The sequence below is a fragment of the Hemiscyllium ocellatum genome, chromosome 35, assembly GCF_020745735.1.
Source record: "Hemiscyllium ocellatum isolate sHemOce1 chromosome 35, sHemOce1.pat.X.cur, whole genome shotgun sequence".
In the NCBI taxonomy this organism is placed as follows: domain Eukaryota; kingdom Metazoa; phylum Chordata; class Chondrichthyes; order Orectolobiformes; family Hemiscylliidae; genus Hemiscyllium; species Hemiscyllium ocellatum.
In genome coordinates this window covers 40,151,158-40,178,250 of record NC_083435.1, presented here as the reverse complement: position 1 = coordinate 40,178,250, position 27,093 = coordinate 40,151,158, and the positions used below count along the sequence as shown (strand labels likewise).

Here is a 27,093-nt window from a genome sequence, read left to right as displayed (position 1 = left end):
TTGTGGTTGTGACAATTTATCTGGTCATTCACTTTCACAATGTAAATTTAAGTGATTGTGTTGACATTCCAGTTTGTATCTACCACATCAAGTGACTTGTGTTGATTAGTTACACTCTGTTCAACTCTTAACGAAAGCAAAAATTAGCTTTATCAAAATTAGCTCTGGCTTTGTCATTTCACTTTGAGCCTGTCAATTAGTGCTATTCCTACCTCTAGCCTCTTGTTGTTTAGCTATTGGAAGATGAGTCTGGGCGCACTCTGACACTAGTTGCTGCACTGGACAACTTGCAATGTCTTCAGTGGGTGATGTTTTGAAGGAGGCCATTGAGCTTGCTCTAGCATTCAACATGATCATGGCTAGTTTTGGGTTCAATTCTAGTTTTGACATTTCTATCACGCTTCCAAATTCCCCCAGATCCAATGATCCCTTGAGAGACCAAATATCTGTCTATCCAGCTTTGATAACAATACTCACAGTGTGGAGGATCCACAATGCTCTGGGATGGAGCACATCAAAGATTCACAACCCTTCATATAAAACAATTTCTCCTCATCTCAATCCTAAATGATTAGTACCCTATCCTGAGACTGTGTCTCTATGATCTAGATTCCCTGACCAATTGAAACAATTTCTCAGTGTCCATGATTCAAGCCCTGTCACAATCTTGTTTGTTTCAATTAGATTGTCTCTCGTCCTGCTGAACTCCCCCTCCCACCCCCACCAAGGATATGCAGGTCCTGGGCCTCCTCCATCGCCACACCCTAATCACTGGAGGAAGAACACCTTGGGACCTCTAACCCCACGGCATCAATGTGGACTTCACCAGTTTCCTCATTTCCCCTCCCCCCACCTTATCCCAGTTCCAACCTTCCAACTCGGCAGTGCCCTTATGACCTGTCCGACCTGTCCATCTTCCTTCCCACCTATCTGCTCCACCCTCCTCTCCACCTATCACCATTACCCCCACCTCCATCTACCTGTCGCATTCTCAGCTCCCGGACCCACCCCCTCCCATTTATCTCTTCACCCGCTCGGCTCACATGCCTCATTCCTGATGAAGGGCTCTTGCCCGAAACGTCGATTCTTCTGCTCTTTGGATGCTGCCTGACCTGCTGTGCTTTTCCACCACCACACTCTCGACTCCAGTCAATATCAGTCCATATTACTCAGCCTCTCATCACAGGACATCCATTATCCCAGGACAAATCCCAGAACTGTCCCTACACTACCTCCAATGGAATCACATCCTTTCTTGAAAGTGGAGATCAACAGCAGACAGTCCTCCAGATGTGGTCTCAGCAAAATCCTGTACATTTGCATCAGGATTTCTTTATTCCCATTCTCCAATCCTCTTGCACTAATGACCACCTTGTTATTTAGCTTCCTAACTGCTTGCTGTACCTGCACACTAACATCAAATTCTCTTTGAACACCAACACCTATAAGTTTCTCACCTTTTCAAAAATACTCTGTCTTTCATTACTATAACGAAGGCTAATATCTTCACACGTCCGACATTACACTCTATTTACCATCTTTTTGTTGACTCAGTTAACCTGTTCATATATCTTAATAGCCCCTCTATGTCCTCCCCACAGCTTCACTTTCCATTCAGCATTGTATCATTAGCAAACCTAGACAGTTATTTTTTGTTGATTTATCTAAGTCATCACTATAGTTTGTCAATAGCGGAGTTTCCAGCGTTGATTCTTGTATTATTCCTCTGCCTCAGAATTTGAAAATGTTCTGCTGATGCCCACTTTCTGATTCCTGTCTGATAACCCACTCCCCACGAGCATCACCTTCTCAAGGGTTTCCTAGGATGAGCAATAAATGTTGACCCAGCCTGTGATCTCCATATTAAAAAGTAATTCCCTGACCACGGTAATACATTGCCCCAACTGTCTTTCATTCAGCCTCAGACTTTCCATTTGACTGGGGATACTGTGGAGATCTTGTGTGATGTTGCAATTCCCACTCATTCATGAACTGTCTGAATTCTTCACTCATGAATTGAGGTCACTGTCACTGATTACACGTCAGGAATGCCACAATGTTTGATGTGTGTTTTCAGACAATTCACAATTTCACTGGGAGTCAGTGACATCAGCTGCTCTAACTCCACCCAGTCTGAATAGTTGTTGATGGGATAATGAAGAAGGCGTTTGATATGCTTTCTTTTATTGGTCAGAGTATTGAGTACAAGAACTGGGAGGTCATGTTGCGGTTGTACAGGACATTGGTTAGGCCACTGATAGAGTATTGCTTGCAATTCTGGTCTCCTTCCTATCTGAAAGATGATGTGAAACTTGAAAGGGTTCAGAAAAGATTTACAAGGATGTTGCCAGGGTTGGAGGATCTGAACTATAGGGAGAGGCTGAACAGGCTGGGGCTGTTTTCCCTGGAGCATCGGAGGCTGAGGGGTGACCTTATAGAGGTTTACAAATTAATGAGGGGCATGGATAGGATAAATAGACAAAGTCTTTTCCCTGGAGTTGGGGAGTCCAGAACTAGAGGGCATAGGTTTAGGGTGAGAGGGGAAAGATATAAAAGAGACCTAAGGGGCAACTTTTTCATGCAGAGGGTGGTACGTGTATGGAATGAGCTGCCAGAGGAAGTGGAGAAGGCTGGTACAATTGCAACATTTAAAATGCATTTGAATGTGTATATGAATAGGAAGGGTTTAGAGGGATATGGGCTGGGTGCTGGCAGGTAGGACTAGATTGGGTTGGTATATCTGGTCGGCATGGGCGGGTTGGACCGAAGGGTCTGTTTCTGTGCTGTACATCTCTATGACTCTATGACTGTGACGAGATAATCAGTTCCAGTGACAGTGAAGGGCTGTACTCCAAGCTTCATCCATGGGCAGTGTGGGATGTCAGGAGTCATGAGCAGCTCTTTATCTTCTTTGGCTTGATGTTCGTTACAAACACTGCACTGGCCAATGTGATCCTTCATCCTATTGCTCAAATTTGACCAGTGCAGCACTTCTCTTACCTTCCTCAGACTCGGCTCAATTCCTTGATAGCTCGTGTGGGATGTGTTTCAGGATCTCCTTTCGCATCTCTTTATGAATAATGACCCAGCTCCCTTTGAACAAGATTCCATCTTGAGCGATCACTTCATCTCTGTTTGTCCAATCCTCTCTTAATGTAACAAGGGTGCCTTCGAATAGTTGCAGGCTACCCTTTCATCACAACTTTCTCTAATATTTGCAGAGTTGCATCTTGTTGTGGAATTTGTTTGATCTGGGGAAGATACTTTTTTGTCAGATTCAATGCCTTTGCTGGATTGTTGGCATCCAGAGCATATCATGCTGTTGCTTCTTGTTGAATATGAAAGATTTCACAGTCTGCACCAGCATCAACTTCCTTCAGAAAAAGTGCAGCTCTCAACGGCATGTCATTTGTGTACATCTGCTTGTACTTCACTTCCCAGTGATATCTCTTAAGTGAAGTAACACTGGTTGCAATCACTTTGAAACAGATAGAAGTGATTTGAGAAAGATGCTTATCACCATTTTCTCTCTCCCAAAAAGGTGCTGGTTGAAGTCGTCACAAGCAAAGATAATACCCAGTCTCTCTTTCAATCTGTGTACAGTGTTGTTCAGTTTGTGTAAACCCTCTGGATACAAACACAGCGGGCTGTCCTCACTGCCTGGGGGTTACTCCAAGTCCTGTTTCACTGACATCACACTGCAGGGTGACTCCATTGTTACATCATCATCCCTCAGCACTGGTGATGTCATCACTAGTTGTTTGATGGGAGTGAAAGCTGCTTCTTGTTCTGTGTCCCAGTCCCACTGAACACCCTGCACAGTGAGACTGGGTACAGGTTCACACTCTGAGGACACCTTAGCAAGAACATGACTAGATCGCTCCTGTGTGGGTTCACTGATGTAACAGGAGGTCCAAGAATCATATTAAAGTTCATTACATAATTCACCCTGAGAGGTTTCTCTCATTTATAACTGTTCATGGGCCAGGAGATATGGTGACAGTGTGAAAGACTCATCCCCGAATGTTTTCTGTCTGGTGTGAATATGCTGGTAGTTCAGGAGATCCCTTAAGATTTCAGGAGGGTTAAAGATGTTATAAAAGGTTTACTATAAACTTCATACTTGAAGGCTAATCCCCTGTGTGCAGTCTCCAATGTAGTAGGAGGTTAGATGACCTTGAGAATGACTTATCACACACCTCACACTTGAATGGCTTCTCCCCAGTGTGAATGCGTTGATGTGTACAGAGTTGAGAAGACGTCGAGAATGATTTGTCGCAGCCTCCACATGTAAATGGTTTCTCCCCTGTGTGAAAACGTCGGTGGATGCGAAGTGCTGATGACTGCGAGAATGATTTGTCACATGTCTCACAGGCAAATGGTTTCTCCCCCGTGTGAATGCGTTGGTGCTTGCGCAGAGTTGATGAATCGTAGAATGATTTGTTGCACACCTCACATAGAAATGGTTTCTGACCTGTATGAATGCGTCGGTGCCCATAGAGGTGTGATGATTCTGAGAATGGTTTATCACAAATGTCACATATGAATGGTTTCTCCCCAGTGTGAATCCGTTGATGTCTGCGTAGATTCGATAAGTCTGAGAATGCTTTGTCACACACCTTGCACGTGAACGGTTTTTCCCCTGTGTGGATGCGTTGGTGTGTGCGTAGGTTTGATGAGTCTGAGAATGATTTGTTACAGATCTCACACATGAATGGTTTCTGCCCTGTGTGAATTCTCTGGTGCCTCAGGAGATGGGAGGAGTGAGTGAAAGCCTTCTCACAAACCTCACACCTGAAGGGTTTGTCCCCAGTGTGAATCATCTGGTGTGTCAGGAGCCTTGTGGAGGTCATAAAAGATTTATCACAAATCTCACATTTGAATGGCTTCTCTTCCATGTAGCTGTCTGTGTGTTAATTGTGTGTCTAAAAGATATATCTTAGCCAAGGAACCTGTGGGCCCTCCTCACTCACCTCATAATTGAATAGGCCTTCACCTGCAGGAATGAGTCAGTGGTTCATGATGAATGATTGAAGCTCTCACCACACTTCGAGCCAGTCATACCGATCGCCCACAGGCAAACCTTCAGAAAGGCTGGTTCTGATCGAAGGCTGCCCACCACTGACCAGTTTTAGATCTGATGATAAATCAAAGTTTCCCTGACCTGACCGATTTCCAGATGATGGTTTCACTGCCCAACCTTCTTCATGTTGAGCAACGCGGTGAAAGAACTGGATGTCTTTCCACAGTTGTGCAGTTGTTCCTTGGATGATGGTCAGGATCTGTCTGCAGTGTCTATTCACTGTGTATCCTCTGGTGTAGTACAGTGCAATCCTTCTGTAAAACAGGAAAAGGAAACATGATTTCCTCCAACTCCCTCTCCTCCTTTGCTGATGAAGCTGACTCCTCAGACAGAGACTGTTCGACAGTGAGTGCCAGTCTGTTATTCTCGTATGTGGGGAATCAGATACAAGTATGTTCTTTTTCCTCACTTGACTGTCACACATCCTCTGTTTCCAGCAGAGTCACTGGATAGTGATCAGAGGCAGACAATGTGGCTACTTTCAAAAAGTCCTAAATACTGTCCTCAAAGAAGGGGTGTCTTCAACAATTGATTGATCAGATCCACATTGTAGTGATTGGAATCAGCTCAGCCAGATGGACCCCATAGAATAGGAGTTCCCTGATTGGCCTTGGTTGACAGATATTAACGGGTATGTTGGAGGTTCTGCCCACTCTGGAAGCCAGCTCTGTGCTAGCTGGGTCAGTGTCGTGTACTATTAACATGTAAGTAAAAGGTGATTTAGTGACGGGAGATATTTCAATAGCGATGAGAGAAAAATCGCCTGAAGAGATTCACTCGCAGCAGTTGTCTTTGAATTGGAGTAAGCATTTCTGTCATCATGTCATTACTTGGGAAGCTTGAATTGTTCGATCCTACTGTTGAAGACCTGGCCCAGAATGTGGGAAGGAGAAAGTGAGGACTGCAGATGCTGGAGATCAGAGCGGAAAATGTGTTGCTGGAAAAGCGCAGCATCCAAGGAGCAGGAGAGCCGACGTTTCGGGCATGAGCCCTTCTTCAGGAATCAAGGCTTTCCTGAAGAAGGGCTCATGCCCGAAACATCGACTCTCCTGCTCCTTGGATGCTGCCTGACCTGCTGCACTTTTCCAGCAACACATTTTCAGCCCAGAATGTGGAAAGAATGTATTATTCTTTATGGAAAACGACACTGGGGCAGACAAAAACCAACGAGTAATTCTCCTGACATCGTGTGTACCTGCAGTTTTTTGGTTATTGGGAACCTAATCTTCCCAGAGACACCAAATGATAAAACCTTTCAAGAGTTGACAGATTTAGTTGAGGAATACTACAATTCCCAAACCTCCTCTAATTCTGAGACACAACTGGTTTTATTCAACAGTTCAAGAGCAATGGGAATCTGTATCGGGATCTTTGACAAGGTTAGGATGACCAGCAGAGGCACCTGATTTTGATTTAACCGTAAGTGAGATGCTGAGAGATCTTTGTTATGTGGAATTGATGATATAACCAGGCAAACTTGCCTCCTAGCTTAAGTCTATCAGACTTCAAACAGACACTACAACTGCTTTTGTCATGCAGCAAGTGGAGCTTATGTGTTACAGGGTATGCCGATGGACTGAGCTTGGCAAACACCATTTGAGTGAAGGCAACTACATAGCCTCACTCAGGTCATTTCTTGAACAGAAGGTCCCTAGGTCAGTCCACAGCAATTCCACAAAACAAAGCTAATCTTTGGTCAAATGGTTAAAATTTTCTAGAGGGTCTAGGCTGGCAAGGCATTGTAGTTGCTACCAGTATGTGGACCTGAGACTGCAAAAGAGTCCCACTAGACCTGAACTGAGTAAAAGAATTCATAGCCAGTATCCAGGAGAGTGAACATCCTGGAATGTCCATCCATAGCTGATTTGGAATAGTCAAACTGCTTAGCAACATCCAAATCAGAACCAATCAAAATAAAAGTCTGGATAAATGGCCACCCAGTTCTAAAGGAAGTCAATACTGGTGTGGCTGTATCAGTGATTACAGAACCAATCATGTACCAACATTTGCTCTGGACTGCAGCCCTTAAGTTTGCATAAGGCCTTGGTCAGGTAGAGAACCGACAGTGGGGAACCCATACAAATTAACTGCAAGTTCAGTTCTGGCCTCTAATGAAAAGCAGTTAGTTCAATTATCACTGATTATAGTAAAAGGCACGGGCTCAAGCTTGATGGGGTGAAATTGTTTGAGAAAGATTCAACTTGATTGGCTCAACATTCTTTGATTAGAAAAATGACTACCTGAGTGAAGTCCTAATTAAATATCTGGACATTTTTCAGGGAGGTCTAGGGACTGTCTAAGGGCCAAGAAGCAATCCCACTATTCTGCAAGGGCTGCCCAATGCCATTTGTCTTCCTTAAAAGTAGAGGCAGAAATCAGGAAGCTGGTAAAGCAATCATGGAACTAGTCCAGTTGGGGAAGGCAGCACCGGTCTAACTGACTGTGAAGCCCAATCAGTCGGTTCATCTTTATGGGAATTTCAAACAAATGGCGAACTACTTTTCACAGCTGGATAAATACCCAATCCTTTGCATCGAGGACGTATATGCAAAACTGGCAGGGGGCTCTGTCCTTCACAAAGTTGAACATGAGCTATACATACCTGCAATTGCAATTTGTTGAGAATTCCTAGAGGTATGTTACAATTAATACCCATCAGGGTTCGTACCAATATACATGACTCCCTTTTGGGGTATCATCAGCCTGTGCCATTTTCCAGAGGATGATGATGAACATTTTACAAGGTTTACCTCAGGCCACTATTCATCTGGATGACATGCTAATAACTGGGAAGACAAATAAAGAGCATTTAGAGGATTTGGACATAGTGCTTAAACATTTCTTCAAGATGGGGGTACACCTTGGGAAGGAAACATTTGTGTTCCAGGTACCTCAAGTGACCAACTTGGGCTACAAAGTTGACAAGATCGGGTTTCACTCGCTGTAAGATAAAGTGAGGATGATCAAGGATGATCCCGGCCCCTAGAGCTTAAGTCTTTCCTTGGGTAGGTGAATTATTTCAGAAAATTCACACATAACCTGGCTTCCAACCTGGCAGAGCTGAAAATGTGTTGCTGGAAAAGCACAGCAGGTCAGGCAGCATCCAAAGAGCAGGAGAATCAACATTTCGGGCATGAGCCTTCTTCAGGATTCCATTCAGCCCCTCAAACTAGCTCTGCCATACAACAGGATCATGATTAATCCAACACTCCTCACATCTACTTTGTTGCCTTTTCTCCATAACCTTTGATTCCCTGCCTGATTAAGGATTTATCTATCTCAGCCTTAATTTTACTCTGCCCCCACACCTCTCTGTGGCCAGGAGTTCCAGTGACTCCCAACCCTCTGAGAGAAGAAATTCCTCCCGAACTTAGTCTTAAATTCTGAGCCGATGCCCCCAATTCTAGATTGTGACTGTCCTATTAGGGAAACATCCTCTCAACATTTACCCTGTCACCCCCCTTAAGAATCCTCTGTTTATTGAGATGACCTCTCATTCTTTTAAATGCCGATGAGTCCTAACCTTTGTTCATAAGACCAGACCGGGCAATTCATTCTGGTGAAAGTCTTTGAATTGTCTGAATGAAAGAATATATTTTCCTCAATAAGAGGTCCACTCATTAATTCTGAGCTGGAGTTCCTCAAAGCAACAACCATTTTTAATAGATGTGGTCACTATGAACCACAACCAGGTCCACAAGCTCCCACATCATGCAAGTACAATACATTGTCTGACCCAACATCTCGACTTTATTGACTTAGTTCTTCATTTTTTAAATTTCCGCTGGTCTTTTAGTTTTTAACCTGTAATTTCTTTTACTAATGTACCTTGATTCTGAAAATAACTTGTAATAGATAATCAAATTAGCAGCTCCTACCAATCAATGAACTTAAGCTTTTCCTGTGATGTCATTCTTTGTGTTGTCCTGCGCCCTAATGCAGGGCTTCAATACTCCTGCTAACAGACCTTACTAACTAGAAACCAAACACAAGTCAATAAGCACCTTTGTCCCTCTGCACTAAATTCCCACACTACTCTAAAATCCTAGAAATATACACACACTTGGGCTGTGCTATAAACCTGATGTATTCTCTTCTTCCAGATCATGCAAAGTTTACTAGTCAAAATTTGATGATCGCTGCCATGGTCATCATTTCTAAGGTGAGTTTTACATTCCTGATTAGAACCTCCAAATCCCTCTACACTGTAACTTTTTGTTCCTTAAATATTTAGTAATTTGGGAATGCTATTAGTGTTTACCACTGTGACAACGGATTTTTTTCAACTCCTCTTCAATTTCCTGGCTCTCTGTTATTATTTCCAAGCCTCTTTCTCTAAAGGGTCTTTGTTCACTTTGGTTTCTCACTTCCTTTTTATATATTTATGGAAACTCTTGCTGTATGTCTTGATACTACATGAAAGTTTAGCCTTAAAGTTTATTCTTTCTGTCTTTTTTTTTGTATATCCCCTTCCTATAATCCTTAGAGTCATAGATTCATAGAGTTATACAGCATGGAAACAGACCCTTTGGTCCAACTCGTCCATACTGACCAGATATCTTAATCTAATCTAGTCCCATTTGCCAGCACTTGGCCCATATCCCTCTGAATATTTCCTATTCATATACCCATCCAGATGCTTTACCAGCCTTCCCTTCTTCCTCACTGAGATATATCTTTGCTGTGAACTGTTTTCTTAAACATCTGCTGTTGTTTATGATAAACAACCACTACAAATCCAGTAATGAAGAATATTAGAGAGGTCTGGACAATAAGTTGATGATCTTGAGCTTGTGAAATCTGTAAAATCTCTTTAACCAAGATCTGAGGACAAGTCCTCAAGTGAGGAGGGCTGCCCCACAGACTGGTCAAAAGGCAGTGATACTCACTGAATGGTATCAATGTGGTAATATCCCAGGCTCCTCTGTAACCATCCCCTGGAACATCCCATCACACTTTAGTGAATGTACTAGAGGGGTACGTGCAGGCTAAACACCACAATAACAGAGCAAAATAGCCTCACATCCAACAGATCATAACAAAGCTGTCTCCTGTAAGATCTTATTCAGAACTGTGGACAACCACTCAAGTAACAGGAGAAGGCAGTTTCATAAACACCTCCATTCACACCATGTTGGAACCCAGCACTCTGGAGCGATTATGGAAGAACTCCCTCCAATCTCCCGCCTGTTGAGAAGGCTTAACTTAGGAATGTGTTATGAATGAGAAGTTTGTAAAGTTGATATATTTAAAATCATTACTAAATTTAAAATAAAACAGAATACCTTGAAAGGCAGGTGGAGGTGGTCGGTTGTATAACTCTTCCGGGCAACAGACCAGGTGGATTGATTACCACGGAAACAGGTTGGGCAAGATACAAAGATATCACACTGAAAACAAGAAGCAGCCAGTGCTGACTGGACAGACTTTCTGTCTCTGAGATTACGGACAGAGACAGAGAGAGAGAGAGATGGTCTAAGAGAGAGACTAAGGACTGTAGCCAATGTGGTCAGCAGAGAGGAGAGACTGTCTTTTCCGTGGGCTGCCAGACAGAATGTGGAAGGGAAAATGGTCTCTGTTGAAACGACACACGCTGTGACAACTTAAAAACTCCAGAAGATTCATCCTGCATGGCCAGTGTATAAACAAAATCACTGGCCGGAGCCTCAGTGTTTGCAGCCACTTCTGAACCTTTCTGAAAATCTCATAGTTATGATTCAGTGAAACAGGGAGAAACAATTCTGCTGGAAGCTGAGGTTGGACTGTTGCCTGTAAAAAGTGTGACACTATGTTAAGTTAATTGGGGGAGTATCTTTCTGTAATATATTAGTTCTCTGTTATCTATTGATTAGTCAGTGCTTCTATGAGTTGAGGATTGTGGAGATCTGAAGTATGCAATATTGTCACATGCCTAATGCTTGCTCACTAGAACTTCAAATCTCTACTACAAATTATAAGTCACCACAGGGATCACAATAATACCTCAACAATCACCGCTGAAAAACAGATGATCTGGTCATGATCATATTTTTAGGAATTTGCTGCGCACACGTTAGCTACCATGTTCCCTACATTACCATTTCATCTTGGGACAACTGGCGGCAGCGATTTTTTTTTGAGGAGATTACAGAAATAGGACAGTGGGAGATCTTGGTCGGGACGTAAAAAGACAGGAGATATTCAGTTTCCAACACACAGACAGAACTGACCATTCACAGTCTACATGATAAGAACAGCTCCCGACACATATCGAACTCAACAACAGGAAATCAGGAAGAATCCTCAGACACTGCACCTCCCAGATAATGACACCTCATCTTCTCATATACAGGAATGAGCCATCAACAAATCTCAGTCTGGAAATCAGAGGGAAATGCTTCCAATAAACACACTCAATATCCAACACACAGCTCCAGTCACACAGTTCAGCACAAAGCACCGAGTAAACAGCTCTCTCAGCTGGATCTTCTCACACAGCATAAGGGACATTTCCACCCCTGATTACCCACAGGATAGTCAGACTGCCTGAAGATTGGTGTGGATATTATGGGATACAATTTGTATCAAAGCTGCTCCTTCACTCACCATCTCCTCACTTGGTTTTCAGTCCCTATAGGAAGTGAACCAGCTCTGGAAGAGGAAGAGGAGACAATGGGCAGAGTGGGTGGGCTCTCTGATTGACGTCTCTCACAGTCAATACAAATATTTCTGGAGCAACATGAGTTTCCTGAAACTTGGGAAACTGACCGGGGAAATGGAGGTGACTTTGAGCAGCAGATCAGGTGGGGATTTAAACTTGTCACTGTCCCATCTGAATAAAACCTCACTTATTACAGCTGCTGTCTCAGTTCCCCTGGAAAATGTTTGACAGAGATTTCCATTGTGGGAATAACACTCTTCATCAGCGGAGGCTTTTAAACTAACAACATCAGTGTGGGATGTGTATCCTCAGATGTGTGTGCCAGCAGATCAGAAAAGGAAGACCCACAGCATCCAAGGCAGTGAGATCACCACATGCAGAGGAGGGAGGGACGTAGAAGGGAGGGATGCAGAGGGAGAAACAGAAAAAAATGATGGGGGAGGGATATTATCGAGGGGAAACCATTGAAGTGTCAGGTTTGTGACCACAACTTCCAATTGTCATCAAATCTCCACACACAAGGGAGACGTCATTTGTGTTTGAGGTGTGTAACAAAGCCTTCTTGCATTTATTGAACCTCCATACATACCAGCACTGTCACACAGGAGTCCAGGCTTTTGGGAAAGGTCAAGACCCTCAGGTAAAATCTTGAAAGAAGCATTAAAAGGCATTTCAGTGGATGTGTCTCTGGGCATGGCAGCTGAATTGCTATGGTGTTGAATTCACTGTCCAGAAATTCCGCGTTAAAATCCAATCGCTGATTCACTCATCCAAGGCTGCATATCATACTCTGATGTCGGTCTGAAAGCCACTGAGGATTCTTACATTAGAAATCACTGTCAAATATCTACCATGGGAACTGACACAACTGCAATAAGTGAGGTTTTATTTACGTGGGACAACGACAAGTTTAAATCCCTACTTGACCTGTTGCAGTGGTTTTCACACCACTAGTCCATGTGATGTGTGAAATGGCTCCTGTCCTGAAATCTTTATTTACATACGATTATATCACAGGTCACATTAATATGGCAAGGCACAGTGTACAGAACATTATTTATACAAATTCAATTTTCATAGTTTTGCCAGTTCCTCCACTTTCATAAATTATCACAAAAACAAATAAAAACAATGTATTCTTTCTGATTTGTTCCAATTCTGCACACATATTGCACATAAGATCTTTAAAGTGTTCAGGGTTTCTTTCGTTAAGCATTAATTGTTGTCGTTCTATTGTTGCCTTGTGATGTATGACAGTCATAACTTAGCACTTCGTGGGACAGAGATCAGATGTAATTCTGTTCATCCTCAGCAAGGAAGCCAGACTCCAGAGCAAGTAATTTGAGCCCACTGAATCCAAAGAAAGAAAGAAATCAAGTTTTCTTATCTCCTGCTGATTGTCCAAATTCCATTTTTAAAAAAACTCAATCATCACTTTCCTGGCACTTGCAAAACCCCAGACAAACTCTTCAGGTAACCCTTAACAGTAACAAGAGTGGTGTTCCCCAAGTGATTTGATACAGATAACTTAGATGAGACCATTTAAGTTTTAAGTATTCACAGATTAATTATAACATGCAACTTGGTAATTATGCAAAGTATACAATTTGCAAAACTAGAATATTCCACAAGGAAAAGATAGCAAATTCTTATTTCCATAAAAGAATCCAAAATTCAAACATAACTTGTTCCAGATATAAGATTTTTAAAAGAATGTAAGAATATCAATTAACATCAAAGTAAAATCAACTTGGTCCCCAAGAGTGTGAGACTCATTTGGTTCACAATAAATCTGAAGTGGGTGTGACTGAATTAAATGAATTTCCATATTATTTCAGTTATGTTGAGATATTTAGGATGAATTTGGCATTATGTAATTAAAAGGTTCTGTGTAAAATGACAATTCAATAATAGATCACCCCGTAATACAATCTCATATTACATTAAGAGGACAACTATTGTAATGAAGGAGCCTGCTCGAGTTATAAAAATTTTTTTGAATTTATTCTTTGAAATTAACATTAGGGATCAATTGCGTTGGTCAAACTGTTGAATGAAAGTACCACACCCAGCAAGGCAATAAGACTTGGTGTCTGGTGTTATTTTAAAAATCTGATGATGGCTTTATTTCCTCAAAGTTGGCGTTCTTGCTTCAGTGTTCATTTCAGGGCCCAAATCCCCATGATATTGTTCTTTAGGTGCATGTAATCCTGAGCAGCAACTTTACATTCTTGGGTTTTGCAAATGAACTTTATTTAAAAATGCAACATACGGTTATTTCACTGAAAAGTAAATTTCTAAGTGAATTTTCCTGCATCAATCTCATATATTTTTGAACCTTGTTCTTTCACAGTTTCTCTGGGGAATGTTGTTACTGTGACAATTGGCAGGGATCTAATGTATTTAATGGGGAACCCGGCCTCTGGCTCTGATAGTTGCTCAGTTCCTCCTTCTGTCGGTGAAATCAGGTCTCCCTTATTAGCTGGCTGCTGCAGGGAAGTTGCTTCTCAAGTTGCATGCAGATTACTGCAGTTAAGAAAACAGACCTGGTTGTTCACTTTCACTGTGCATCATTAGGTGACAACTTCTCGACACAAGTCATCAATTACCACAGTCCCAAATGATCAGAGGGCTGCTCTCTCATTAGAGAGAGAGAGACAACTGATGGTGATTAACCTGTGGGTCACCATACATCAGGCAAGTAGTGATGTTGAGAAAAGAGTCCAGACATGGCTTGGCTGGTGGTGAGAAGGGCTCTGCATGCATGCCTTTATGCACACCCGGACTCTCAGCCGCACCGCACGCTGCCCTCGAAGCGGCTGCGGGGGGGGGGGGGGGGGAAACGAGACTGTCACACACCTCCTTCTGGAATGTGCCTATGCAGAAGAAGTCTGGAGAGGAATGCAGTGGTGTTTGTCGATGTTCGTCCCGAGCAGCGCCGTGACACGGGACTCCGTGCTCTACGGCCTGTTCCCCAGGACGCACACCGAGACAAACATCAACTGTGCCTGGAGGATCATCAACTCAGTGAAGGATGCTCTCTGGGTGGTCCGAAACCTGTTGATCTTCCAGCTCAAGGAGTTGACCCCGACTGAGTGTTGCAGACTGGCACATTCTAAGGTCCAGGACTACGTGTTGAGGGACTCGCTGAAGCTTGGGACAGCTGCTGCCAAGGCGCGGTGGGGAAAGACCACCGTGTAACTTTTACCTGCCAAAGAAGAACAGGAGCCCATGCAGTATGGGGGCTCCGCTGTCCCCCCAGCTAAATATGTGGGTAGTAATTGTACAGACCGATATATATGAATGATTACTCTGTATGCAAAGAAATGGAATGTTTACGTATGTATGGCATGACCAATTGTACAGATCATCAAAATATTTTCTGAATAAATATTTTATGAATGAAAACTGAACCAATACTGCTAACGTCAGCTTCCATCGCAAACCAGTTATCCGGCCAATTTAGTGAATCGATCCCTAATAACCCATATCGGGCAGCTCAGTTGGCTGAATGGTCGATTTGCAATGCAGAGTGACACCATCAGCACAGGTTCAATCCTGCTGTATCAGCTGAGATTACCATGAAGGTTCTACCCTCTCAATCTCATCCTCACCTGAGGCATGATGACTCTCAGGTGAAACAACCATGCCTTCCAGGTCGTGGCGACGTAGCAGGCCGCATGCTGGCTCTTGAGCACGGGGCTCACCCGTTCCTGTGTGCTTTCTTTACTTATTTTCACTCCTTTTTCTTTTTGTTGGGACCATTTGCGGCAGGTTAATGACGGTATCGGGTTGGCAGTGAGAGCAGTCCGTGTGCAGAATGCAGCAGCCTCCCAGCAGTCAGAGGGGGGATGTGGCTTCTCCTGGTGATTGGTGGATGGGGCATCCTTCCAGCATTCAGGAATGATGGTGGCAACAGCGGCAAAGCTCCTGCAGCAATTGGAGGCAGCAATGGCAGAAGTCTGTGGTGGTGTCAGCAAGGGCGGTGGCCAGAGCAGAACTCTTGGAGAGGCAGCAGAGCCGGGGACTCCCTATTATCGGTGAGGCAGCAGTTGACCCGGGACCTCCTGGTTGTGGGACAAGTTTGGGTTTAGCTCAGACCTGGCATCAGCAGTATCGATGAAGTGGAACCTAAAGAGTGGTGACTCTGAGGTAGCCGAGGCACATGTATCGTTGGTGAGTGAACTTAGGGCTCAGAACTCATGGCAGAGGCAATGGAAAGAAGACACATTCTCTTTCAGTTATTTGTTTTATTTCTTAAATTAATCAAAATGGCACCAGACTGTGGTGACAGTTGAAAATGTTCACTGTACTTTACTGTATTATTCACTGTAAAATGCAAGTGACAAAAAGTCATTCAATGGAATTCACACGTCATCTTTCTGTCCAATGAGAGAGCAACCCCAATAGAACTATGGCGGTCATACCTATTGGTGAGCATATAGAATGTGTGCCCTCTGGTCAGCCCTCCAGCTCAGTTCTGGCAATGATTTAGCAGCTTGATCAAAGCCCCATTTGCTTTCTATCGTTTCCGACCACTGTCCACAGTAGGATCTTTAAGTATTTGAAAAGTAGTCTGAATGTGATGTCACGAGACAGCACTCCCTGTCTTCAGTCGGTGTTTCTCCACTCTCACACTGCCTAAACAGAATAAAAGCAAAATATTGCAGATGCTGGAAATCTGAAACAGAGAATGCTGGAAAGATTCAGCAGGTCTGACAGCATCTGTGGAGACAGAAGCAGAGTTAACTTTCAAGTCCAGTATGACTCATCATAGGAATCCTTCTTCAGTTCTGAAGTCATACCAAATTCAACACAATTCTGTTTCTCTCTCCACAGACACTGCCAGACCTACTGAGTTTCTCCAGCATTTTCTGTGTTTGTTGGTTAAAACACAACTATGCTAGATCCAGGTGATTCTTTAATGATCTTTACAGCAATTTTCACTGCCACCTGACCATTTCCAGTTGGCTGGGGATGTATTGAGACAATGGGTGGTGCTAAATTTTCCAAACATTCATGAAGTGTCTGAATTCTTCATAGAGTCATAGTGAATTAATGTCATTCTCACTGACCGCAGTGTCAGGAAAGTCATGACGACTGAATTCTACAATCAGACATTCTACAATCCGGTGTCTGAATAGTAGTCAATTGTGACGAGCCAACCAGTTCCAGTCAGAGTGAAGAGAGTTATTCTGAGCTTCATTTATGGGCTGTCTGGAATATCACGAGTCATGAGCAGCTCTCCGGCTTGGTCATAGAGAGATAAAGCATGGTAACAGACCCTTCGGTTCAACTTGTCCACACCAACCAGATATCCTAAATTAATCTAGTCCCATTTGTTAGTATTTGGCCCTTATTCCTCTAAGTCCTTCCTATTCATATACCCATCTGTTGTCATTGTACCAGCCTCCATCAGTTTCTCTGGAAGCACATTCCATACCTGCACCACACTGTGTGAAAAGGTTGGCCCTTAACTCCCTTTTCTATCTTTCCCCTCTCACTCTAAACCTATGCCCTCCAGTTTTGGACTCCCCCACCCCAGGGAAAATACATTGTCTGTTTACCCTATCCATTCTCCTCATGATTTTATAAATCTCTATAAGATCACCCCTCAGCCTTCAATGCTCCAGAGAAAACAGCCCCAAGCTATTCAGCCTCTCCCTATAGCTCAAATCCTCCAACACTGGTAACTCTTTTCTGAACCCTTTCAAGTTTAACAACATTTCCAAATGAAGGAGACCAGAATTGCACACAATATTCCAAAAATGGCCTAACCAATGTCCTGTGCAGCCACAACATGACCTCAAACCTCTTAAACTCAATGCTCTTGTCAATAAAGGGAAGCATATCAAATACCTTCTTCCCTATCCTATCTACCCGCGATTCCACTTTCAAGGAACTATGAACCTGCACTCCAAGGTCTCTTTGCTCAGCAACATGCCCCAGGACCTTACCATTAAGTGTATGTCATACCCCGATTTGTCTTTCCAAAATGCAGCACATCACATTATCTAAATTAAATTCCATTTGCCACTTCTCAGCCCATTGGCCCATCTGATCAAGATCCTGTTGTACTCGGCGGTAACCTTGTTCACTGTCCACACCTCCAATTTTGACGTTATCTGTAAACTTACTAACACCTCCTATGTTCACATCCAAGTTATTTATATAAATAATGAAAAGCAGTGGACCCCCCATCAACCCTTTTGGTATACCATTGGTCACAGGCCTCCAGTCTGAAAAGCAACCCTCCTTCACCACCTTGTGCCTTCTACATTTGAGCCAATTCTGTATCCAAATGGCTAGTTGTATTCCATGCGATATAACCTTGCTAACCAGTCTACCAAGAAGAACCTTGTTGAACACCTTACTGAAGTCCATATAGATCACATCCACAGCTCTGCCCTCATCAATCTTCATTGTTACTTCTTCAAAAACCTCAATCAATTTAGTGAGACATAATTTCCCATACACAAAACCAAATGTTGACTATCCCAAATCAGTCCTTGCCTTTCCAAATACATGTAAATCCTGTCCCTCAGGATTCCCTCCAACAACTTGCCCACCACTGATGTTAGGCTCACCGGTCTACAGTTCCCTAGCTTTTCTTACCACCTTTCTTGAAAAATGGTACCATGTTAGCCAACCTCTAGTCTTCCGGCACTTCACTTGTGACTATTGATGATATAATTATCTCAGCAAGGGGCCCAGCAATCACGTCTCCAGCTTCCCACAGAGTGCTAGGGTACCTTGTTTAGTTTAATATTCATTATAAGCACAGCAGTGGCCGATGTGATCATTCATCTAATTTTTTTTTAATGTTTGGCTATCACAGCACTTCTCTTACCTTTCTCAGACTAGACTCCATTCCTTGATGGTTTGTATAGGATGTCTTTCAGCATCTCTCTTTTCAACTCAGTATGGATAATGACCCTGCTCCCTTTACACAGGATGTCACCTTGGATGATCTTTCAATCTGCTAGTACAATACTCTCTTACATAGTGGGTTTTGAGAAGATTTGTAGCTCAGGTTGAGATTCTGGATGTAAGTTTGCTCATTGAGCTGGAAGGATCATTTTCAGATGTTTCATCACTATACTAGGTAACATCATCAATGAGCCTCCAGTGAAGCACTGGTGTTAGTGACCCACTTTCTATTTAAGTGTTTAGGTTTCGGAGATCCAAGATGGCGGCGACTCAGCAAGTCTGAGTCTACAGAGCCCTTCCCAAAACCTGGGTAAAGTGGGTTTCCTGCCCCCACCACACTTGCCAAACCACCCAAAAAATTTCTTTAATCTTAATTAGCTGCTGAATATTATATTTAAATAGTCTAATACTGAGTGGATAATGAGTAAATCAAAGGGACCACGCAGCTCTCAGAAAACAAAGACCCCTCCCCCACCCTCCTCTCCTCCGGCTGCAGCTGATGTAAAAACAGGCCTTATAGAGATGATTGCCAGATTGGAATCGACACTCGTCAATTTCATTGCAGAATCCAGACAGAGATGGAATGCATTCGAAGAAAAGCTGCAGAAACAGAATCACTCTATGGGAGAATTGCAGGGCCGAGTGGAGGGGGCGGAGCTAAAGGCCACGACCTCCGAGGCTGCAGCTCAAACAGCTGCAGAACAGGTGCGAGCTCTGGAGCAGAGAGTCCGGGCCTTTGAAATTTACATTGATGATATTGACAACAGAAATAGGAGAAAGAATATTCGGTTGCTGGGCTTTCAAGAGCAAGAAGGGAAAGGAAAGTTAGCAGCATTTCTGGAGCGATGGCTGCCCCAGTTTTTAAACCTGGGGGCTGAAACTGACCGGGTAAGGGTGGAGTGGGCCTACCGGGTCGCAGCACGCGGGTCTGGCCCAAACCAGCGCCCACGCCCGGTCCTGTTCCGGCTGCAGAGTTATAGGGAGAGGCAGATACTCCTGGATGCCTCCAGAAAGCTTGGAAAGGATCCTAAAGCTATGATTCATGAAGGATCCAAGATTATGTTATTTCAGGACTTCTCCCCGGCTTTGGCACGAAGAAGGAAGGCATTTGATGAGGTGAAGAAATGTTTAAGGGACTTAGATATTCAATACACCTTACGCTACCCAGCGACGTTATGCTTTACCCACGAAGGATCCGAGTATAATTTTAGATCATCGGAAGAGGCTAAGAAACTTTTAGACGCGGTTAAATAAATCATAAGAGACAATTTATGTTGGCTTGCCTCTTCCACACTCCGTGGGGAGAAATGGATACTTTATTCTACTTTACTTTTGCCTCTGGGAGCGGGGTTGTCTTCCTTGCTATGTTATTATACTTAACTGTAATCTGTTGGAGTTGTAATTTTATAGTTATGTGTGTTTGTACGTGGCATTGATGCTATTAGATATACTCAGGTATGGGTGGGGAGGGGTGGGGGTGCGGCGCTCGCTGTTAACTCTAGCTCGGTATTATATCTAAATCCTATTAAGGAGCGCCCGGGTCGAGGGTGGGACACTGTTTGGGAGAGGATATGGTGGAACGTTGGAAAGGTAGTAAGGCCCCCTGAGAACAAGGGGGAGGATCTCCATTCAAACATGTTTAATTTTTTTTTGTTTGTTCTTATTGTTTGGAAATAGCTTCCTTTTTATCATACTGTTATGAGTGTATTAGAGAACATTTTCTCTTATTTGAAGGATGTAAGCGACTCAACTATACACTCTGGATGATTGTGGATTAGTTGAATTTTGATGATTATATATTTAAGATCTATTTTTATATTAATGTTTGTGCTTGAAAATTCTGCTTATTTTTGTAAATTTGTCAAAATGTTAAATTCCCAATAAAAATATCTATTTAAGTGTTTAGGTTTCCTTGGGTTGGTGATGCCATGTCCTGTGGTGATGTCAGTTCCTGTGCTGATGTCATTTCCTGTTCTTTTTCTCAGGGCTGGTAAATGGGGTCAAGTTGATATGTTTGTTGATAGAGTTCCAGTTGGAATGCCAATCTTCAAGGAATTCTTATGTGTCTCTGTCAGGCTTGTCCTAAACCATTGGCTTGTTCTAGAATTCCTAGAAGCATGGCATTCCAACCGGAATTCTATCAATAAACATATCGACTTGGACCCCATATACCATCTTTTGAGAAGAAGGACAGGAAATTACATCACCACAGGAAATGGCATCACCAACCCAAGGAAACCTAGACACATAAATAGAAAACAGGTCACTAACACGAGTGCTTCACTGGAGGTTCACTGATGTTACCTAGAATGGCCATGAAATATCCAAAAATGAACCTTCCAGCTCAGCAAGCAAGCTTACATCCAGAACTCTCTTACGTAACAGAGGTGTCCTTGGTGGTTTCAGTCCATGCTTTCACCACAACGTCCTGCAACATGTATTGAGTCTCATTATGTTGTTTGCTTAATCTGTCAGTAAGATGTTTGGCCCAAATCTTCCATTCAGACTAGGAAACTCTCAATCCAATGCTGATCATTTATGAAAGAAATCAGTTAACCAGATACCACTTTCTGGCCAAGCTTTCAATGCAGAGTCAAAAGAGCTCCCATACTGCACAAATCCACACAGACAGCAGTGAGGGGAATCAGTGCAGGAATCCACACAGACAGCAGTGAAGGGAATCAGTGCAGGAATCCACACAGACAGCAGTGAGGGGAATCAGTGCAGGAATCCACACAGACAGCAGTGAGGGGAATCAGTGCAGGAATCCACACAGACAGCAGTGAAGGGAATCAGCGCAGGAATCCACACAGACAGCAGTGAAGGGAATCAGTGCAGGAATCCACACAGACAGCAGTGAGGGGAATCAGTGCAGGAATCCACACAGACAGCAGTGAGGGGAATCAGTGCAGGAATCCACACAGACAGCAGTGAGGGGAATCAGTGCAGGAATCCACACAGGCAGCAGTGAAGGGAATCAGCGCAGGAATCCACACAGACAGCAGTGAGGGGAATCAGTGCAGGAATCCACACAGACAGCAGTGAAGGGAATCAGTGCAGGAATCCACACAGATAGCAGTGAGGGGAATCAGCGCAGGAATCCACACAGACAGCAGTGAGGGGAATCAGTGCAGGAATCCACACAGACAGCAGTGAAGGGAATCAGTACAGGAATCCACACAGACAGCAGTGAGGGGAATCAGTGCAGGAATCCACACAGACAGCAGTGAGGGGAATCAGTGCAGGAATCCACACAGACAGCAGTGAGGGGAATCAGTGCAGGAATCCACACAGACAGCAGTGAAGGGAATCAGTACAGGAATCCACACAGACAGCAGTGAAGGGAATCAGTACAGGAATCCACACAGACAGCAGTGAGGGGAATCAGTGCAGGAATCCACACAGAGAGCAGTGAGGGGAATCAGTGCAGGAATCCACACAGGCAGCAGTGAAGGGAATCAGCGCAGGAATCCACACAGACAGCAGTGAGGGGAATCAGTGCAGGAATCCACACAGACAGCAGTGAAGGGAATCAGTGCAGGAATCCACACAGATAGCAGTGAGGGGAATCAGCGCAGGAATCCACACAGAGAGCAGTGAGGGGAATCAGTGCAGGAATCCACACAGGCAGCAGTGAAGGGAATCAGCGCAGGAATCCACACAGACAGCAGTGAGGGGAATCAGTGCAGGAATCCACACAGACAGCAGTGAAGGGAATCAGTGCAGGAATCCACACAGATAGCAGTGAGGGGAATCAGCGCAGGAATCCACACAGACAGCAGTGAAGGGAATCAGTGCAGGAATCCACACAGATAGCAGTGAGGGGAATCAGCGCAGGAATCCACACAGACAGCAGTGAGGGGAATCAGTGCAGGAATCCACACAGACAGCAGTGAAGGGAATCAGTGCAGGAATCCACACAGACAGCAGTGAAGGGAATCAGCGCAGGAATCCACACAGACAGCAGTGAGGGGAATCAGTGCAGGAATCCACACAGACAGCAGTGAAGGGAATCAGTGCAGGAATCCACACAGATAGCAGTGAGGGGAATCAGCGCAGGAATCCACACAGACAGCAGTGAGGGGAATCAGTGCAGGAATCCACACAGACAGCAGTGAAGGGAATCAGTACAGGAATCCACACAGACAGCAGTGAGGGGAATCAGTGCAGGAATCCACACAGACAGCAGTGAGGGGAATCAGTGCAGGAATCCACACAGACAGCAGTGAGGGGAATCAGTGCAGGAATCCATAGTGTCCAGTCTTGGTTTTTTGCAATAGAGGGAGTGCAACCAAGGTTGACCTGACCTTTTTCCCAGGATGGTAAGATGATTGTATGAAGACAGATCGCACAAACTGGGCCTGCATTTTATACAGCTGCAAATAATGAAAGGTGATTTAATTGAAACTTACAAAATACTTAAAGGGATAGAAAAGGCAGCTGCAGATACGAAGTTTCCACTTGTTGAGTCGAGAACCAGTTTAACAATAAGGAGGGTGTTATTTAGGACTGAGATAAGGAGAACACTGTTTTAGCCAGAAGACTGTGAATTCTCTACCATAAGTGGCTGTGGAAGCTCAGTCTTCAAGTTTGATTAGAGAGTGAAAGATTTCCGATTACAAACAGCATACTAAGTGGTATGGGCAATATGAGTAAGAAGCATTGAAGTGTTTGATCAGCTGTGATCATATAACAGACTGAATGGCCTACTCGTGTTTCAATGTTCCCAGCCGGACTTCTCCCCACTGAGAGTGCACTGAGCAAAGAGGAGATACCTGTGCAATGCCTCGTCAAACACTTTATTCCTGGATGGTTTCATCCCTGTGTGAATGTTGCCCCACGTGGCTGAAGACATTAAAAAATGCTTTACTGCAAACTTCGCAGTAAAGGGTCATTCCCCTGTATGGATCCTCTGATGGAGCAGGAGGTTTGATGACCTGGAGAATGATTTGTCACACATACTGCACATGAATGGTTTCTCTTCTGTGTGAATGTATTGGTGTGTACGGAGGATTGATGACTGTGAAAATGATTTTGCGCACACTTCACATCTGAATGGTTTCTCCCCTGTGTGAATGCGTTGGTGTACGCGGAGGATCGATGATTGCGAAAAGGATTTGTCACACACCTGACACGCGAAGGGTTTCTCCCCTGTGTGAATCCTCTGATGTAGCAGGCGTTTCGAAGAATCTGAGAATGATTTATCACATACCTCACACTTGAATGGTTTCTCTCCAGTGTGAATGCGTTGGTGTGTGCGAAGATGCTCTAACTGTGAGAATGATTTGTCACACACCTCACATCTAAATGGTTTCTCCCCTGTGTGAATGCGTTGGTGTTTGCGAAGGTTCGATGAATTCAAGAAAGATTTATTGCACACCTCACACCCGAATGGTTTCTCCCCTGTGTGAATGCGTTGGTGTACACGGAGGCTCGATGATGTTGAGAAGGATTTATCACACACCTCACACGCAAACGGCTTGTCCCCTGTGTGAATTGTCTGATGGAGCAAGAGTCGTGAAGAGTCGGGAAATGATTTATCACAGACCTCACATGTGAATGGTTTCTCCCCTGTATGTATGCGTCGATGTGCTCGGAGATCCGATGACTGTGAGAATGATTTTTTGCAAACCTCACATGTGAAAGGTTTCTCCCCTGTATGAATGCGTTGGTGTCTGCGCAGTTTTGATGACTCTGAGAATGATCTGTCACACAAATCGCACATGAACGGTTTCTCCCCAGTGTGAATGCGTCGATGATTCACCAGGCCCGATGACTGTGCAAAGGCCCTGTTGCAAACTTCACATTTGTATGGTCTCTCCCCAGTGTGAATGCGTCGGTGATTCACAAGTGTTGATGATCTTGTGAAGTCTTGGTTACATACTTCACACTTAAACACTTTTTCCTCCATGTAGCTGCCTTTGTGTTAACATGAGCAACAAACGCACCTTGTGTATCAGAAGATCTGATGACCCTATGAAGTATTCCTCAAACATGAACAGCCTCTCCTCTGCAGGAACGACTCTTGAAGCTCAATGAATGATTGAAGCTCTCACCACACTTGGAGCCACTCACACTTCTTCCCAGCCTCACCCTGACCGATCACCCACAGCCAAACCTCCAGAAAGGCTGGTTCTGATGGAAGGCTCCACACCACTGACCAGTTTCAGATCTGATGAGGTGTTAATGCTTTCCTGATCCGACCGATTTCCAGACAATTATTTAACTGCCCAACCTTCTCCACGTTGAGCAATGCTGTGAAGGTACTGGATACCTTCCCACAGTTGTGCAGTTGTTTCTTGGATGGTGTCAGGATTTATCTATGGTGTCTATCCTGTCCATATTCTCTGGTGTAGTACAGTGCATTCCTTCTGTAAAACAGGAAAAGGAAATGTGAGTTCCTCCAACTTTGCTGAAGGGTCTGGCTCCTAATTTAGACCTTGTTCCAAAGTGAGTGACAGTCTGCTGTTTGTGGGAGGGGATCAGATGCAGATGTTTTTTTCTCAGTTGACGAAAGACACAACCTCTGTTTCTAGCAGGAACATCCTGTTGACTAGGAGCAGACAATGCAGCTACTTTTCTTCATCTAGACCCCAGTCTTCTCAAGCACTGAGAGGGTAATGGAAATGACAATTGAACGGAGAGTAAAATTGACTCTCAACTCACTGAACATTGTGGTGTGAAAGATCAATGTTACCCTGAGAGTATTTTCTATACACTAAACACAAGAAGAAATGCTAAATCAATTGAGATTTTGAAGTTACTCCTCCAAAATCATTTGAAGAAAATACACTGATCAGGAGTGCTAGAAATTGAGGAAAACATTGCTTCAGTTTAACTGACTTAAGGGTTCTAGCTTATCCTGGAAATTTAGATCTCCAGCACACACTCACAGTACACATTCGAAATTTAGCTATCAGCCACAGGACTGGGCAAAACTATCAAATCCAAGCTCAGGCTTTTGGGAAACTCTTTACCTTCAGGTAAACTCTTTAAACAATGCATAAAAAATATCTTCAGGTATTATGCAGAATATTCTTCAAATAATTATATTAATTTAACAATTCACCTGTGTTCTTCATATCAAAAACATACTCTAAGGGTAAAACTAATTTTCACCAGCAAGGTATGAACTCCAGTGAATTCACAGCCCATTTTACACTCCATCCACCTGTTCTTTCCATTTCAATCAATAAATACATTTCCATTTATTGTAGCCAAATTGTCTGAACAATCCAGAGATTGAGAGTTCAAATCCGACCACAGAAAGTCTCATTCATCGAATTACAGTGAGAAAAAAGCTGTTTGTGCAAATTGGTCAATGCTTCTCAAGATCAGTCATCACCAATCAACAAAACTCAAGATAACAGAAATAGAGTGGTGGGTGGTCTCAGAAGGATTTGAAAAGACAGGAAACATCCAATTTCTAACACAGAGGGAACTGACTATTCATAGTCCACGGGAATAATAAACAGCTCCCAACACACACACAATTCAACAATATGAAATCAGGAAGAATTTTCACCTCCCAAATAATGACATTTGGGAGCCATCAATAAAACGTAGCCTGGAAATCAGAAGGAAATGTTTCCAATAAACACACACAATATCCAACACACAGCTCCAGTCACACAGTTCAGCACAAAGCACCGAGTAAACAGCTCTCTCAGCTGGATCTTCTCACACAGCATAAGGGACATTTCCACCCCTGATTACCCACAGGATAGTCAGACTGCCTGAAGATTGGTGTGGATATTATGGGATACAATTTGTATAAAAGCTGCTCCTTCACTCACCATCTCCTCACTTGGTTTTCAGTCCCTATAGGAAGTGAACCAGCTCTGGAAGAGAAAGAGGAGACAATGGGCAGAGTGGGTGGGCTCTCTGATTGACGTCTCTCACAGTCAATCCAAAACTGGAGATTTAAATGTGTCATTGTCGTATCTGAATAAAACCTCACTTAGTGCTGTCTCGATTTCCCTGATAAACGTTAGACAGAGATTACCAGTGTGGGAATAGTATTCTTCATCCTCAGAGGCTTTCAAACTGACATCATCATCAGTGTGGGATGTGAATCCTCAGGTGTGTTTGACGGCAGATCAAAAGAGGAAGAGCCACAGAACCCAAGTGCAGTAGATCAGGACTTGCACAGGAGAGAGATATACATGAGGAAGCATTATGTCCTGAAACAAAAGGAAGTGGCATTTAACATCCAACTTGGTGTCATCTTGAGGTTAAATGTTACCTGTTCCCCTTCACAGATGCTGCCTGATCTGCTCAGGATTTCCAGAGTTTTTAAAAATTTTATTCTACTTTTGAAGCACAGAAACAGACCATTTGGCCAATCTGCTTTTGGCCTAACTTCTTATGCCTCATGTGAGCTTTCTTCCTCTTTTTTTATCTCACCATCTCAGCATAACCTTCTCTTACTTTCTCTCAT

At 43.7% G+C, this 27,093-nt stretch overlaps 1 pseudogene; it reads right to left on the bottom strand.

Annotated features, from left to right (window-relative positions):
• Positions 1–1,014: 1,014 nt before the first annotated feature.
• On the bottom strand, positions 1,015–26,491 carry LOC132832468 (zinc finger protein 271-like; annotated as a pseudogene).
• Positions 26,492–27,093: the final 602 nt, after the last annotated feature.